The 16,111-nt window shown below is 45.6% G+C and overlaps 1 protein-coding gene across 2 annotated transcripts in view; it reads right to left on the bottom strand.

The window, feature by feature from the left end:
* LOC147710658 (uncharacterized) overlaps positions 1-16,111 on the bottom strand; it is a 509,433-nt gene that overhangs the window by 24,440 nt on the left and 468,882 nt on the right. The window lies entirely within an intron of this gene.

The following is a 16,111-nucleotide window of genomic DNA, read 5'->3' as shown; positions in this document are numbered from 1 at the left end:
GCCAGGTTCTGAGCTGGGATGGTGCAGTGAGCTAAAAAACAGTGATGGATCAAGCCCTGATCTTTGGACTGGGTAGGAGTGTTCTGCTTAATTCAGTTACTCTGTCCATCACCACCCCCTTTTTCTGAATCCTATGAGATGAGGCAACTGGTACCCCGTACTTTGGATTCGAAGCTGACTTATCTAGGAAGCTAACATTAACCACATCTACAATCATATCTGTTGTTTTTTCTTTGTGGTTATCATTAGAGCAGAGAGAGTCACAGGCCTTCATGAAAGCCCGGACAATTCTCTGCAGGGTATTGATAGGGTACACTAAATATTCCATTGCAATATCTCAGGCAAAGACTGTTCATAATCCATAACTAGAACTACAAATATGATGCACCAGCAGTGTGGGCCACCAGATGTCATCCTAGTGTATAATAGGGTTACTAAACATTTTGTCTATGCTTAACTTATCGTGACCACACTGCCCTGCAGTCACTGACAATCCAAATACCAACAATAACAATTGAAAAGGAGCATAAAATTATAAAACCAGTTTAACTCAATTAACAGCATTATGACAAGTGAATACAGGCCGTTTTGCTTGGGATATGGAACTTTGACTTGGACGAATGAGATTGAACTGGGGGTACTATACCATCCAACTTACTGCATTGAACTTTTACTGAACGTCTGCTATTTGACATTTCGTTCAGCATAGGAAATGAGTAATTACCGAACCCTGATTTTTGGATAGTGGATTATTGGTAGGGGCAAATGTAGGTCTGCCACTGGCAATAAGGCCACTAACACACGATAGGACTCATCTTAGGTCTTAGAAAATTATTCCCCTGATCAACCCTTGGTAGCTTGGCTGCGAGCAGGCAGGCTTAACTTCAAAGACAGGTATGTAAAGCATTAAAAAACACCAATTCAGTAAATAATCAAGACACAACACAAAATAAAAATTCAAGACCAATTTATAAAAATAAGAAATATGTTTATCTTTTAAATGACACCAAAACAAAACATATCCACTGTAGGGAACGAGAGTTATGAATTTTTAAAGATTAGTCACTTTCTAGTGCTTAGAAACCAACAAATCCCCTTTTAGTCATTTTGCTTAATCTGACAGGGACACATTCATGTTCTGCAATTGTTCAGGAGAATTTCTCACCACTCTGGTGCAGCCTTCTCCAGCAGGCTGGGTCCAGTTAGAAACTCCTTACTGAAGTTCTTCATGCGGGTCCCAAGTATCCAACACACAATCCAAAGTTCTGGAATCTCCAAGAGGGTCCTTGAAAGTGTGAGATTTCAATTCTGCAATCCACTTGAACAAAAACCCTTATAAATCCACTGGTAGTACTCCAGGCTGGTGATTCTTTGTGGTGATAAAAAACAGATACCCATGCACACTCCAAGATAAGTGAAGAAATGAAGTCAGTGTGGACTCAAAAAATGACGAGAGGACATGCTTGACTGACGCACCCGTCTACTAGCATGTGCCCTCGCCCTTTTATCCACTCCATTCCCGAAATACTGACAGGATTTCTCTAGCATTATTACACGACATGCATTTGAACGTTTATTGACCCCAAGACCTGAAGCATACCGCCATCATACTGTTCCATTTACTTAATAAGGACAATTCGTGCAGGAAACGCTATTTCCGACACATACAATTTTATCCGGTCCTGAACCCTGTCGGGTTGGAATTATCATTGGCTTCTTTTCCATATTGTACAGCCCTGAAGAGTCGCAGGCAGATTGTGCCGCATGCGATGAAACACATGTCGGCTGGTCCTTCCCATGTCTGAACATTAAAAGACCCTTCACAACAACGCCGATTTTGTTTTTTAAATATTACTATTGCAATTTTGTTTTCCATGCCTTTGTCTCCACATCATTCTTTGAGTCCACACTGATTTCATTTCTTCACTTATCTTGGAGTGTGCATGGGTATCTGTTTTTGTCTTGATACAGTGTCAGCCAAGGTTGACACTTCATTGGGGGGTTATAGGGTGTATCCCCTCACTCTTTTTGCACCTCAAACTCCACTGACAATCGTTACTCTTCTTGAGTCATAGCGTTAATTTATAGCAGTGCGCCCCAGACCTAGGATAAAAACCTTTTTTGACCCTTATATTCTTTGTGGTGATGTCCAGGTGAGCTCTGATAACCAGTATCTTGCTAGGAGTCCACTCTTTAGCCCTTTTGAAGCAGGTTTGATCCACATGGCTGTAGTTTCAAATGGTGCAAAAAAGGCGCAATCTCAGAGTCCGGGTCTTTGGAAATGCACATCAAAATCTTCAGCGCAGACTCGTCTGATTCTCTTAAGTTTCAAGCAGCAGATCTGAGAGACTCTGCCCCTCTCAGATACTTATTCCAAGTTCTCTGGGTCAAGCAGAAGATCACTCCTGACTTATGGGAGCAGGACAACTCCCCAAGGCTATGACCACATCCTGAAGAGTGTGGCATTATTTTGTCCCAGAGTGCACAAAATCCTCCAAATTCATAATGGCTGATTTTACAGCAGGGAGGTAAGAGCTGGCTAAACACATTCCTAGGATGGCTACTTTCCATAGCCTCTACCCCCTGCATCTGTGCATTCCTTCCATAAGCCTAGCTCTCGCTTTGGGTCAAAAGAGTGAAGTTGTAAATGACACTGAGGCCATCCTCTTCTCTTTGAAGACCATGGTGTACGACTTCTCCGCTTGCTCTGGCATTCCTGTGTAGCTGCACACTGCCCTCCCTGCAGAGCTGGTTAACCCAAGGGGCTCTGTATCACCTCTTCAACGCAGCCTGGCTAAACCACTTAACTCTGAAAATCAGGACAGACCACTGGAAGGCTGAATCTGGACTTTCACACAAGAAAGTCTTCTAACTTCTTGTCTGTACATTTTAGGAGAAATTCATCGATATGATATTGTTGGATTCATCACTACCATTCTGGGAAGTCTTTTCTATCATTCTCCTATCAAGAGTTATTAGTTAATATCTTATTGCCATGTTAACCTATGTGACATGGGATTTGCAATGGGAAAAATGACTTGGGCCATTTTCCAGCATTAGGGCTCATAAAAAACATATTTTATAAGTATTTCACTAATATCTACAGGACCCCCACCACATGGGACAACTAGGAGCGAATTTAGGGGCTCTGAATCTGTAGAAATATTGCAGATCCTCCCTCCACAGTGCTCCTACCATCAAAGTCGAATGTGGGGAGTGAAATGTGAAATTTCACTTAATCGAGGGCATATAAAACTCATTTTATAAGGTTATTTGAAATAGTCAATACAGCACAACCAAATTTGAACTATTACAATATCTTATGTATTTCAGGACTGTATACAGAATAAGGCTGTAATATTCATATGATGAATTCACAATTTTCTGATTATAGCCAGACAAGATGACCCGATGGAAGTATTGGTAAAAGTAGTTTCCTTTATGTTCGTATTCAAATTAAAGTGTGAGAGGCAGCCAACAGATGAATCTCAACTTCATGGAGGAGACCTGCAATATTATGGTCAAGTCACAGGTAGACTTCCGCATTATCAGGCATGGTGGTGTCTTGCGAGGTTCAGGTCATGATGGACGGGTTTCTTTAAACGTTTATAAGTACTCCCACACATTGGGACGCTTTCTCCTCACCTTACCTGTGACCTGACCGCATTATTACAGTGTTCTTATTTTTGTTGAGGACGCTCTCTCTTCACCCCACCTGTGACTTGACCATAATATTGCAGGTCTCCTCCATGAAGTTGAGATTCATCCTTTTCAAATGAACAAAACGCCAGACTGAATTTTCTATATAGATAATATTGGATACTGTGTGCACGTCGCACCGTACATTTTGGACTATATTACTATTTAACCCTTTGATATGATATCATATTTGGGATCGTTCAACGTACATCAAGATAGTGAATCGTGACATTTAAGTTACTTCGACCGTTTGCCTTAGCCTTGAAAAAGTCTGAAATACCAACTTTGTACAGACGAAACACGTGTTGGCTGCCTCTCACACTTGAATTTGAATACGAAAATAAAGAAAACTACATTTACCAATACTTCCAACGGGTCATCTTGTCTGGCTATAATTGGAAAATTGTGAATTCATCATATGAATATTACAGCCTTATTCTGTATACAGTCCTGAAATACATAGGATATTGTAATAGTTAAAATTTGTTTGTGCTGTATTGACTATTTCAAATAGACTTTGTGTCGGCAGGTCCCGTTGATCTGTTTTAGTCACTTTTGGTAGTGAGTGACATTAGTCTTCTTAGCACCCGTGCTGGGTTTACAGCAATTCACTTATTGGTTACCCCTAACTATCAGGTCCTTATAGTTATGCTTTTGTTTTGAGGTGCGGTTATTCCCCTATAGGGGACACCACTACCAACCTAGTTAACTAATTTTATAAGGGTCTACCTTATAAATACTGCCCCCCACCCCGACACCTAGGGGAGCCCCTGGGGGTTCGTAATATGCCAAACCATTGTATGTTATCCATTTTTAAGTGCTCCAAACACAAAGGTTGAGTTTGGGCACAATTTACTTTTTAAAAGCAGTCCTGCCACCCACAGCTGCTTTTAAACTGACCTCAGGCTTCAGCAGTGCACACATGCAAGTGCAGAAAAAGCTGCTGGCCTCTAAACTGCCATGGCCTACTGTGGACTAGGGATTTCTAGGTAGTTTTAATCCCCCTGCCCTATTATTTCATGGGGTCTGATAGGGTAGGTCATGCCCATCACAGGAGTTCCCCATACCATAGTGTACCCTAGTGTATGTAGGTGTTTTCACTGTATTCTAAATGTGTCTCTTTCAGAATAGCACTGATCCTGGGCCTGGTTAGGCAGAGCCCAGGGTCAGTCAGAGTCAGTTACCACCAGTACCATTCAGCAAAAGGGTGGGGGGTGCCCAGGGCACAGGATGACTTTGCAACACTGATGATATGGACGAAACGTGTTGGCTGGGCTGATGTGTAATTGTCACAATAAATAAACTTCAATAAAGAGGACTGAAACTCATGCATAAGACTCCTGGGGAGTTTGATTGAACATCAAACCATAACTAGAACTGATAAAGGCCTCTAGCAGCAGGCAATCTTACCCCATACTTCCAGAAAAACATTCATAAAGATGATACTGTATGAAAATGCCCAAGTCACTGTTCTGGGTTATTCGGTTGAAGGGCAATAGTGTTTGTGACACTGGGACACTACCCGTACCCATTACCCAGACTGAATACTGCCCACTGACTATTAATTGCCATAGGACCCCCCCAAAATGTGTCACAATTTCTCAATTGCCTTTTTCCCTTTGACCATTTTATTTCTGCAGGTGAGGTCTGCTGTCCCTCACAGGACTCCATCTCTGCATGCACATCCAGTCACAACGCTTCATTGCAGCAGGGTTGATCTTTCCAATCCTAGTGAATAAACTCTATATATCCAGAAAGACACATTCAGCGCAGCAATGAGACGATACCCTAATGCAGTTGAGATATGATGCTTCTTCCGGAGTGTGTCCACGTAGTGTCACTGACACTAGTGTGCCGTGATCCAGAACCGATTGAATGCTCCAGATTGTGGGCTGAGAACCGCTTCTTTAAATTAGACTCCTCCTGGCAAAATACTGGGGTCCCAAATCACTGCCTTAAAAAAATCTACGAGGCCCTGCTTTTGTGGCCATCTCTAATATTGCTTCCAAATCTAGCTGTCGCAATTGATGTATATAACCAGGACTTCAGTTAATTAATAAACTGATTGGGTGGCATGTCAATCCCAGGCCAACAGATTGATAACTCGGGTAGAAGAGAAATAAAAACAGTCAAAATGCGTCAACAGTTAGGGGTGTGCAAAACTGTGAAACTTCATCTTCAGCACAGTTTGTGAAATATTAGGAACAATGCACAGGCAAAAGTAGATAAAAAAAGATTTTGAAAAAAATAATCCTCCATTTCAGCTTTTGCATATTCCTGGAAAAAGCTTTACAAATTGAGATTATTGGCATATGACATTTTCTACAAAAACTGGAGACAAATCACTATAAAAAATCATTTTCAGATTATAATTTCACGCAATTATGAAGTCTTTAAATATCATTTTGCACGAACTCGCAGTAAATAACTCGTACCAAAAAGTAATAATTAATACTGAAACATGCAGGACACCAAGATACAAAGTAGCCATCCGAGCAGCCAGATCACCAGGAAATGTAAACCCCTGGTAAAGGCGGGGCAGGTGCAGGGCTTCCGTAAATAGAAAGCAGCAAAGTGGGTCTGATGATGAAGACACATCTAACGTGGTGCTGGAAAAGGAGTAACGAGGGCACACCTTCTGTTGCACAGTGTGGAAATACCCTGCAACATCCTGAGCATTTCAACTTCCTTCTCATAAGGTTACCAAACACTATGCCTTCTAAAGAGTTGCAAACAGGTTTTGCAACTTTTCCTCCCCGCTGGCACGATGCAATCTTTGCTTGTATTGAACAAAGGCTTTGAGCATGTCTAAGCACTAACAATTCGCTAGCAGTTTACAAAGGCAGAAGTGAACAAAAACCTGTCTAAGCTCACATGGTCTAACAAAGTGTAGTCATGAATCAGAAAACAGTATTTTTTTGCCCAAATGCAGCGCCCTTTTAAATGTACTATACTCAAGTGACATAACATGTTGATGGTGAAACATCTTTCGAGTTCCGTTTTTGTTCAGCAGGGTAGCCGTTCCTCTCCGCCAGTTTTTACCCTCGTGCGTCAACAGAAATGTGTGCTTCAGTACTTGGGTAAAATGGCTGTGTTTGCTTACTGGAAGCTATCAGTTTTCTGGCAGTATTTTCTTCTGATGCAGATTAGTTTCTGGCTTGAACCAAGTGCAAACTGTATTAATTTAAAAATGTTCTGTATCTGGCAGACACACTCCGCAATTTGTGCCATTCTGCACTAAAACATTTCTTCCCAGATGGGTGATAATGTATACACAACAAAGGGTTTATGCAAAATATAGCTTCTCCAGGACACAAAACACACGTGCATTAAGTTGATCTGATAATGCCGAAGGATTATGCCATGAAGCTCATGCCTAAGCAACCTCAGAGAACTACAGAAGACCCTTTGACTTCTGAGCAATCTAGACTCAATCGTTTCTGGCAAGTCAATTCAACTGTCGTGTTGTAGAGTCTTCAAGAATATTGTTTATTAAATGATTACAGGCGCCTATTATGACTACTTTGGCTGTGCCCCCGCTGGTATTGTATGCAAGGATATAAGCCAGCAAAATGCATGGATGAGGCCCCATCCAGCTTATGTATAGTGCTAGTCATAAGAATATGGGAGCTGGCATTCCAAATTCAGTCCCACAAAGGTTTCCAGTGCACTGTCCTTCAAAATACCTGCTATTCGAAGAATGCCCTTTGTGTTCCATGCAGACAGTGAAATGTGGCGTTATCAACCCGGGGGGCCAGCATTATGCCATAGTCGAGAGTCGGAGTGAATTAAGTCAAGTCAAGTCAAGTCAAAGGATTTATATAGCGCACTACATACCCAGAGGGTCTCAAGGCGCTTAAGGAGGGGTGGGGAATTACTTGTCAAATATCCACGTTTTAAGTTGCTTTCTGAATGCTAGGTGGTTCTGCGTAAGGCGAAGGTAGGTGGGAAGTGAGTTCCAGGTTTTAGCTGCCAGGTAGGAGAAGGATCGACCTCCCATGGTGGTCTTGTTGATGCGAGGTACAGTGGCAAGGGCTTGGTTGGAAGAGCGAAGCTGGCGGGAGGGGGTGTAGAAGGACAGTCGTGTGTTTAGGCATTCTGGTCCGATTTCGTAGAGTGCTTTGTGTGCGTGGGTTAGGAGCCGGAAAGTGATCCTCTTATTGACGGGAAGCCAGTGGAGGTTTTTCAGGTGACCAGAGATATGTTCTTTACGCAGGATGTCTAATATGAGCCTGGCTGAGGCGTTTTGGATTCGTTGGATTTTTTTCTGAAGTTTAGCGGTAGTCCCGGCGTAGAGGGTGTTTCCATAGTCCAGTCGGCTCGTGACCAGAGCGTGGGTGACCGTTTTCCTAGTTTCGGTGGGGATCCAACGGAATGTTTTTTTGAGCATGCGAAGAATGTTGAAGTGAGGAATCCAGGATGACGCCCAGGTTCCGTGCGTGGTCTGTCGGGGTGGGTGCTTTTCCAAGGGCTTCTGGCCACCAAGAGTCGTCCCATGCGGAGGGGGAGGTCCCTAAGATGAGGACTTCTGTTTTATCAGAGTTCAGTTTCAGACGGCTGTGTTTCATCCATTCGGCTACTTCTTTCATTCCTTCGTGTAGGTTAGTTTTGGCGGTGCTAGGGTCATTGGTGAGTGATAGGATCAGTTGAGTGTCGTCCGCGTAGGAGATGATGTTGAGGTTGTGTTGGCGGGCGATGGCCGCGAGGGGGCTCATGTATACGTTGAAAAGGGTGGGGCTGAGTGAAGATCCTTGTGGTACGCCGCAGATGACTTCAGTGGCCTCTGACTTGAATGGTGGGAGGCGGACTTTCTGGGTTCTTCCGGTGAGGAACGAGGTGATCCATTCCAGTGCTTTTCCTTGGATTCCAATGTTTCTGAGGCGCTGTAGAAGGGTGCTATGGCAGACTGTGTCAAAGGCTGCGGAGAGGTCGAGGAGGATGAGGGCGACAGTGTCTCCATTGTCCAGTAGAGTTCGAATGTCGTCTGTTGCTGCGATGAGGGCGGTCTCAGTGCTGTGTTTTGCTCGGAAGCCGGACTGTGAGGAGTCGAGGGATTTGTTGGCTTCGAGGAAGGCGGCGAGCTGGTTGTTGACAGCTTTCTCGATGACTTTGGCCGGGAATGGAAGGAGCGAGATGGGGCGGTAATTTTTGAGTTCGGTGGGGTCCGCTGTGGGTTTTTTCAGAAGGGCGCTGAGTTCAGCGTGTTTCCAGCTTTCCGGGAAGGTGGCGGATTTGAAGGAGCAGTTGATGACGTCTCGGAGGTGCGGTGCTATGATGGGGTCTGCTTTGTTGAAGATGTGGTGAGGGCATGGGTCTGTGGGGGATCCTGAGTGGATGGAGTTCATCAGGCGGATGGTGTCCTCAGTGGAGATTGTGTTCCAGTCATTAAGGATGTTTGAGGGGGGTGAAGGTCCGGCAGATGGTTGGGTGGGTTGGTCTCCGGGTTGGTTGTCGAAGCTGTTGTGGATGTCTGCAATTTTGTTGTGGAAGAATGAGGCTAGGGAGTCGCAGAGGGCTTGAGAGGGGGTGATGTCGTTAGAGTTGGCCGAGGGATTGGTAAATTCCTTAACGATGTTGAAAAGTTCCTTGCTGTTGTGGGCGTTGTTATCTAGTCGTTCCTTGAAGGCGGTTTTCTTGGCCTTTCGGATCAGTTGATAGTGTATGCGGGTGGCGTTTTTGAAGGCGTCCTTGGTGCTGGTGGTTGGGTCTTTTTTCCAGGCCTTCTCAAGGGAGCGGCAGAGTTTCTTGGATTTCTTAAGATCATCGTTGAACCATGAGGCCTTCTTGCTGCCAAGTTTGTTTTGTCGTTGTTTCAGTGGTGCAAGGATGTCGGCGCTGTTGGATAGCCAAAGGGTGAGGTTGGTGGCGGCTTGGTCGGGGTTTGAGGAGTGGGCTGGGGGGTTTAGAAGAAGCGATGAGGAGATCTGGTCGATGGTGATTTTGTTCCAGTTTCTTAGCAGAGTTGGTTGGGGGTGGTTGTTGGGTTTGGGCTTGTTGTAGGTAAAGTGAACGCAGCTGTGGTCAGTCCAAAGGAGATTCGTAGTGTGGCTGAAGGAGACATGATTGCTGGAGGTGAAGATAGGGTCGAGAGTGTGACCTGCGATGTGGGTGGGGGAAGTGACCAGTTGTTTAAGTCCGAGGTTGGCGAGGTTGTCCAGCAGGGTGGTGGAGTTGTGGTCGTTCTTTTCAAGGTGAAAGTTGAGGTCTCCCAGAAGGATGTAATCTTTGGAGTGGAGCGTGTGTGGAGTGATGAAGTTGGTGATGTCCTCGCTAAATTGTGCGCGGGGTCCTGGTGGCCTGTAAAGGAGGGTGCCTCTAAGTGTGGTCTTGGGGTCGATGTGGATCTGGAAGTGAAGGTGTTTAGAGTTGCCGAGATTGACGTCCGAGCTGGTTGAGATTTGGATGGATTTCTTATGGACGATAGCGATTCCTCCTCCTGTGTGGCCGGTACGGTCTTTGCGTATGATCTTATAGTCTTCTGGGATGGCAATGGTGATGTCTGGGGCGGAGGAGGCGTTCATCCATGTTTCAGTGAGGAAGGCGACGTCCGGAGAGATGGTGTCTAGTAGATTCCATAGGTCAATGGCGTGCCTGTGGACCGATCGGGTGTTGAGTAGGATGCATTGTAGGTGGTTGGGGTCGGGAGTCTGAGGTGTGATCGTAACGGAGATGTTGACGGTGCCGATGAATCTGCAGGAGTAGCATGAGAAAGGTCCATGGGTGTGTCCAGGAGCGGCTTGGACGCAGTTGGGGGGACGGCCGGGGTTAAGGGCTAGGAGGGTGGAGGCATCGTAGGTAATGCGGGAGGGCTGGGCAATGCGAGGGACAGGGGGTCTGGCGCTGGGCGCGGTCCAGGCGCGGACGGGCGTAGACGGGCTTACTTTTGGCGCACCTTCGGCGCGAATTGGGCGCGATCGCTGCGCGTGAACGCTGCGCGCGGGAGTAACTGTCATATATGGATGGTGGAGGGGGAGGGGCGAGGGCGGCTCAGCTGGGAGGCGGGGCGGGTTTACTCTGACCACAACAACAATCAAAATGGCAGCGGAGCGCTGGGGGATAACGCGCAGGCACAAACAAAGTTACACTAGCAATGACAATGTAAAACAGAGCAAAAGCGGCAATGTTAAATGTCAGCAGAGCACAAATGCGCCAAGCAAGGCAAATTGCAGGTAAAAACAGCGAGGCGCTGCACAACGATACCAGGTGTCGTCAAGACACTGGGGAGCGACCACTCGGCTCGGGAGAGTAGAGCGAGTCACAGCGTTATGAGGGAGCGGAGCGCTGGAAGTAGTCTGTGGGAGGGCGGCTCAGCTGGGAGGCGGGCCGGGTTTACTCTGACCACAACAACAATCAAAATGGCAGAGGAGCGCTGGGGGATAACGCGCAGGCACAAACAAAGTTACACTAGCAATGACAATGTAAAACAGAGCAAAAGCGGCAATGTTAAATGTCAGCAGAGCACAAATGCGCCAAGCAAGGCAAATTGCAGGTAAAAACAGCGAGGCGCTGCACAACGATACCAGGTGTCGTCAAGACACCGGGGAGCGACCACTCGGCTCGGGAGAGGAGAGCGAGTCACAGCGTTATGAGGGAGCGGAGCGCTGGAAGTAGTCTGTGGGAGGGCGGCTCAGCTGGGAGGCGGGGCGGGTTTACTCTGACCACAACAACAATCAAAATGGCAGCGGAGCGCTGGGGGATAACGCGCAGGCACAAACAAAGTTACACTAGCAATGACAATGTAAAACAGAGCAAAAGCGGCAATGTTAAATGTCAGCAGAGCACAAATGCGCCAAGCAAGGCAAATTGCAGGTAAAAACAGCGAGGCGCTGCACAACGATACCAGGTGTCGTCAAGACACTGGGGAGCGACCACTCGGCTCGGGAGAGGAGAGCGAGTCACAGCGTTATGAGGGAGCGGAGCGCTGGAAGTAGTCTGTGGGATGGCGGCTCAGCTGGGAGGCGGGGCGGGTTTACTCTGACCACAACAACAATCAAAATGGCAGCGGAGCGCTGGGGGATAACGCGCAGGCACAAACAAAGTTACACTAGCAATGACAATGTAAAACAGAGCAAAAGCGGCGTGGCATACATTTAACTATATGTTATCATTACCATGGTGGGTAGGTATGTGTCCCTATCTGGTAGACCCTTCTTACTATACAGGGTATGAATGCTTTGTCTTTATCCACAGAAACTGCTACAATGAAAAATCAAAGAGGGTCCTGAGATGATTCTTGGAGAATCAGCCTGGTACAATGCCAACCTGTGAGCAATGTACAAGAATAGGTATTACTTTTCAGAGACAAGACACCAATATCTTGGACAAAATTGTTATGTCGGTATTGATGAGAGATATAGGTTGAAAGCTAGCCCAGTAATATAGATCCTTTCCAGGCTTAGGGAGAAGATACGCCAGTGTCTTATTTGAACTTTCGTCAGAGACAACCAAATGTTTATGATCCATTGAATTTATCATGTGCTATTTTTGCAACCTATGTGCTGTTAACTCCATAAAACTAACTAGGGAATCCATCGTCCCCAGCAGCTTTTCCCCATGGTAGTTCCTTCAAAGCTTCAAGTATCCTGTGTACTGTGATCTCCCCTACCAACAATTGCCCCTATTCAGACAGTTTAAGCAATTTGACCTGTGCCAAATAGACGTTTTTCCATTGCCACATCCTTTGTCAGGTCCGAAAGATAGACACATTTTGAAAAATGATGCAAAAGAGTTGGATACATCTATATAGGGTGTGCAGAGAGTGCCACCCTCATCATATAGTGCCAGCATTATATTGTGTGCCTCCCTCTGTTTCAACTGAGCAGAAAGGAGATCGACAGCCTTCTCTCCTGGTACAAAATGGTGCTGTTACAGCTGGGATGAGGCTTATTCCACCCTGAAGGTGTAGAGTGCATGGAGAGGACGTTTTTATAGATTCTAACGGCCACACAAGATCAGCAGTCTAATTTCTATAGTACTGTTTTTTATATGATCAATTTCCTTTGAAAAGTGTTCCTGTTTAAGTCTACATTTCAATCAATCAGCGGTTTGTGAAGCGCAGCTACTCACCTGTGAGGGTCTTAGGGTGCTAAAGGGGGGTAGGTGGCTCAGTAGCGTGCTGGGGTCACCGAAGAGCCAGGTATTGAGGTCATTCTTGAACTGGAGCAGTGTGGGGATTTCCCCGAGGCGGAGGGACTGGTCGTTGTAGGCCTTCGCAGCGAAGTAGGAGAAGGACATCCAGCCGCGGCCCGTGGAGGGAGTTCGGTGGGGCAGGGAGGCGGTGCGGGGGAGGGGGAGAGCGGGGGGTGGTAAACAACAGAATATGGATAATTGGAGGTAAGTAAACAATGTAATAAATAAAACAAATTTCGTAGCACGCGCTGCATCGCATTTTGCAATGCAGGGAACGCTACGAAATTCGTTTTATTTATTAAATTGTTTACTTACCTCCAATTATCCATATTCCGTTGTTTACCACCCCCCACTCTGCCCCTCCGCCGCACCGCCTCCCTGCCCCACCGAACTCCCGCCACAGGCCGCGGCTGAGGACATCCCTCCCATTCTGGCCTTGAAGATGCGGGGGATGGTGGCCAGAGATAGGTCGGCTGATCGAAGGTGTCTTTTGGGTGCGTGGAAAAAGAGGCGATCATTTAGGTATGCTGGTCCGACGTTGTGCAGGGCCTTGTAGGTGTGGGTGAGGAGCTTGAGAGTTATTCTTCTTTTGATGGGGAGCCAGCTGAGATTGCGAAGGTGGAGGTTGATGTGGTGGTGGCGAGGTATGTCTAGTACTAATCTAGCTACGATATTCTGGACGGTCTGGAGCTTGTGAAGTAGTTTCTTGTTGATTCCAGCGTAGAAAGCGTTGCTGTAGTCCAGTTTCCTGCTGATGAGGGTGAACAGCAAAACACACAAGATGATGGACGGAATGTTGCACAATGGCAAAACATTCACCCCCAGTCACAGATCTGGGTTTAATCCATCATTATTTTGCTCACCGAGCCACCCCAGTTCAGACTTGGCCATATGCAAATCAGTCTTGACCCTGTGCCTCATGGGAACAGTCCAGACCGAACTGCCAAGCCATGTCTTCCCTGGACCGGAATCAAGCATCCTAGGACCGGTTTCTGGCTATCAGCCTTCATCAGCCAGTATAGCTTGACTCCAGTCAGGCAGCTATCCAATGGCAGCTACGTTATGCTCATTGACCACAGCTGTTGTGGCATGTTGCCAGGAAAAGCGTATCTAGTTAGTTTGTCATCCAGGGTCTCTTGTTGTATGCAAGTATTGTATCCAAAGAGCAAGACAGACAGGGAGGCGGCGTTATGGCCTTCACTGAATATCTCTTCTATACAAATTGATACTTTAAGTAGAATGAAAGTCATTCTCTTGCAAAAAACTGTGCCACTGACCTCGTTCTAGAAATGTATGATCTGTAAGTTGCAAGGACTTCTGCAGAAATACATGCATTATTATCAACAAACTGCCCAGTACATTTCACAGAAATTTTAAGTCAAATCTTAAACATGTCTGATACCAGTGGCATCGCACATGTATTTAAGACGATTTTTTCGGGACTGTTAACACCATTTGAAGCAGTCCTCGCCATTTTTCCAAATTTCGTGCACTCTGTGTTCTGCGGCCTGCCTCTCATCTTGGGTCTCGTAGCAGGAATTAAATTTTTATTCCTTCTGCTCCGATATGGCAAGTCCAGTCACCAGCGATACCCAGACTACCATGGAACAAGCCCTCCTTGCCATGAGGTATCGTGAGAGAATTACACAGATTCTTGGCTTGGCTCGTTTAAGAGATCTGAACACAACTTGGTTTCTATTGTTCAGACCAATCTGGCAAGATTGCATCTTACCTGTTCTGCGATGCCTGCTTTGCGGAGAGGAATGCATGTTGGACATTTGTCTTACACTTCCATCAGTCCTGCCATCGGATGTTGATGCTTTGCTAGGTCCGGTAACGACTCATGCATCGTGTTGCCCCCAACGGCTGCCAATTCTGATGACGGCATTCGTTGAGGTCTCACCGGCAAGTCTAACTGAGGGTGAGATACGTGACACTACAGGCACACAGGTACCTTCCACTGTGGACATTGCTAATGCATCGAACGCTGATTTCGATGATCCTCATCTATGCACATTTGACCTGCTAACTGAAGTGGCTCCACTTTCGCCTACTATGGTAGACAGTTTTTTTGCCAGCCTAGACGATCTGCTGTTTTCTCCTGACACCGAGAATAACTTTTGATTCATGCACACAGCGTTCCCTGAACTCTGAAATACGGCCTTCGTTTTTTCAAAACAAACTGTCTAACAATTTGAATTTTTTCCAAAATAGAACTTTTGGCACAGAGTAATCTGCTTAAAGTAGAACTATTCTTGGAGAACAAGATTTATTTTGAAAACTTCCTAATGACAATATTTGGCCTTGTCCTAAAAACAAAACAGTTTAAATATTATGCCATGGGATGGTCTCGACTTTTTTTCTGTACCTTAAGAGACATTTCATGAATGTAATTTCATGTTTCATGAAGATTAGAATGTATGCTTTCATAATATGTTTCATCTCTGTTGAGACTTGTTTTTTCATACAGTTTATACTCATTTCATGTGAACGAACCTTTTCAAATGCAAATTGCATTTTGGATGGGATTGTAAATACTAGCCTTAGATATCTTCAGTGCTTATACTTTTAGTTTTATTGAACTTAATATCGTGGAGTGGGTGTTGTAAATGAATCTAGGACCCTAGTGTAATTTTCCCAATTCATGCCCTTATAAAGGTATAAATTACCCCATTTTTATATAGGCATAGAAATCATTACCATATTTAGACCGAGCATATGCAGTCCAAATACGGCATGGCTACTTCAACTAAGTTTCGAGAATCAACAACGATTTCTTAGAAAAACCAGCCTTCAGCAGCTAGGGAGTTCCCCTTGCCTGAATACAACTTTATCTAGGAAATCATGGAGTTTTCGAAGAACTGAGTCTTTGATGACGTTATTAAGTCCAATCATACGTCAAACTCGGCACCTTCAAGGTATGAATATGCCTACATTTGCCCAGACAAACTCACGGTGGTTTGGAGCAGATCGACTAACTACTTACCCGAAGCCCTGCAGCAGCAAGTGCCGAAGGAAGCAGACCCTCCAGCAGACGCACTGAGAGACTCTGTCTTTTCTCCTGCCGAGAAATGCAGCTCCAGTGTTTCCAGGCTACCCTTGTGGGTTGCTGGGAAATCGAGTCCTGAGAGAGAGATACAAGACCTCCTTCATTCTAAACCAAGGTACGGAGCTGATTAGACCCATAGAGAATTCTTGGATAGATTCTTGGCAGAGAAATACTAAACTTAAGCTACTCCTCACTTACTTCTTCCCTTGTACTAGACTTATGTTAGGAACACCG

This window comes from Lissotriton vulgaris, chromosome 5, assembly GCF_964263255.1.
Source record: "Lissotriton vulgaris chromosome 5, aLisVul1.2, whole genome shotgun sequence".
Classification (NCBI taxonomy): domain Eukaryota; kingdom Metazoa; phylum Chordata; class Amphibia; order Caudata; family Salamandridae; genus Lissotriton; species Lissotriton vulgaris.
The sequence above is the reverse complement of the archived record's forward strand: the minus strand, read 5'-3'. Positions and strand labels throughout refer to the sequence as shown.